Below are 2,108 nucleotides of genomic sequence, written 5' to 3'. Positions count from 1 at the left end.
CGAAGACAAACTAAACACACATGATGATAGTGTACATGTGTTCTAGTACTTGGGATTCTTTTGAGAGTGGAAATAACATCATCTGTATCTTGATATCAAGTGATCTTGAACAATCCTTGCTCTTATAGCAACCACGTAATAGATCACTAATAATAATAATAATAACAATAATTAACAATAATAATCAGCGTACATGTACATGTATAATTAGGAGTGATGTACATGTATATGTACATGTACATACAAACAGACAGACAGTATTTGATACACTGACTTGTCCTTCATCCAATTAATAAGTATAGACAGTAATGAGTACATTAGTCTTAAACCAGACCCACCTGTTTGAACTTGTATGGGTTCATTGAGGAAGAATATCCTCTGATGCCAGTGAGTGGGTGTATCTTGTGGACTAGTACTGAAGTACACAGGATAAGAGGGAACCTCAAACCCAATGACAAAGTATCCAACAAGACCCTACAACATAATATTAATAATAAACCAGACCTTAGGGAACTTGTTACATGTACATGTACACCATTGATCAGTACTAAGTTACTAACTGCAGTGGCAATGCACTGAATGCATTTGGAGGGTTGAAATTTGTAAATCAGACAAAAAGGTCAAAGACACAATAATTGGAGGTGATTTTGGAACCACTTTTTAGAAACTGCCTCAGTTTCAAAATTGCACAAACACAATATGCATCAGAATTCAAAAAAAAAACATAATTATGGTGACTTCTGAACCATTTTTCAGAAAAAACCTTTGCTCTTCTTTAAAAATTGGCTCATTTTTAAAGTGCTGACAACTCAAAAATTATCTGTTGGAATCAGCTCAATCTTTGTACATGTACATATGCAGCATAAGAACATCAATATGTATCAGAAAAAGTAATAAAAACTGAGAATGATTTTGAGGCCATTCCATGGGTTATAGTAAAAGGTATTTTTCGGAAAATGGCTGTTTTTAAAAAAATAATGCTCATAACTCGAAAAATACTTGTCGGAATCAGCTCAAACTTTCTATATAGCATAAAGACATCGATATGTATCAGAAAATGTAATAAAAAATGGGGGTGATTTTGGAGCCATTTTTTTAACAAAACCATGGGCTATTTTTCCGAAAATGGCTGATTTAAAAAATGCTCATAACTTGAAAAATATTTGTCAGAATCAGCTCAAATTTTCTACATAGCATAAAGACATCAATAGGCATCAAAAATTGTAATAAAAATTGTGGGTAATTTCAGGGTGATTTTTTTGACCAAAAACCATGGGCTGTACAGGGTACTTTTCAGAAAATGGCTGATTTAAAAAAATGCTCATAACTCAAAAAATATTTGTTGGAATCAGATCAAATTTTCTACATAGTATAAAGACATCAACAGGCATCAAAAATTGTAATAAAAACTGGGGGTAATTTTGGGGCAATTTTTTTGAAAAAACCATGGGCTATAGTACAAGGTATTTTTTAGAAAATGGCTGTTTTCATAACTAGAAAAATATTTGCCGGAATCAGCTTAAATTTTTAACACAGCATAAAGACATCAATAGGCATCAAAAATTGTAATAAAAATTAGGGGTGATTTCGGAGCCATTTTTTACAAAAAAGCATGGGCTATAGCCTTGGGTATTTTTCAAAAATTGGCCTATTTTAAAAAATGCTCATAACTCGGAAATTAGCTGTCAGAAACAATTCAAATTTTTTAAATAGCATAAGGACGTCCATATGCATCAGAAAATGTAATAAAAATGGGGATTGATTCTGAAGCCAATATAAAATAAAAATAAAATCATAAACTCACTATATTATCATTTCCTCCTGACACCAGTTACTGATGATTTGGTGACCAGTGAATCCCACAGACCTCCTGGGTGTGGTCTAATAGTCTCCTGGTAGACGTGGGTTCCACTCTAATATTGACCCACTAATATATCACCAGTCCATGACAGGGAACCTCTGAGAGAGACAGTGTAATTAAATTCAATAATTTCGTAGTTTTTTCACAAAATAGACTCCAAAATATTTATTACTAATTTTAATACATAAACATGTCAAATTTGTATTAAACAAGTAAATAAAAAAACATTAAAAATGGAAAAGTAGTA

The 2,108-nt window shown here is 32.1% G+C and overlaps 1 long non-coding RNA gene across 2 annotated transcripts in view; it reads right to left on the bottom strand.

Moving 5' to 3' along the window:
* Positions 1 to 7: 7 nt before the first annotated feature.
* The window catches only part of LOC109588280 (uncharacterized), a 5,142-nt gene continuing 3,041 nt past the window's right edge, over positions 8 to 2,108 (bottom strand). For both annotated transcript variants that reach the window (XR_002188058.1, XR_002188057.1), the window contains 3 exons: positions 1,805 to 1,959; positions 339 to 474; positions 8 to 146 (listed from right to left, as the gene is read on the bottom strand). This is a non-coding gene — a long non-coding RNA (uncharacterized LOC109588280). The remainder of the gene's footprint in view (positions 147 to 338; positions 475 to 1,804; positions 1,960 to 2,108) is intronic.

Source organism: Amphimedon queenslandica, unplaced genomic scaffold (genome assembly GCF_000090795.2).
Source record: "Amphimedon queenslandica unplaced genomic scaffold, v1.1 AMPQUscaffold_12194, whole genome shotgun sequence".
NCBI classification, from domain to species: domain Eukaryota; kingdom Metazoa; phylum Porifera; class Demospongiae; order Haplosclerida; family Niphatidae; genus Amphimedon; species Amphimedon queenslandica.
This window is presented reverse-complemented; position numbering and strand designations above follow the sequence as displayed.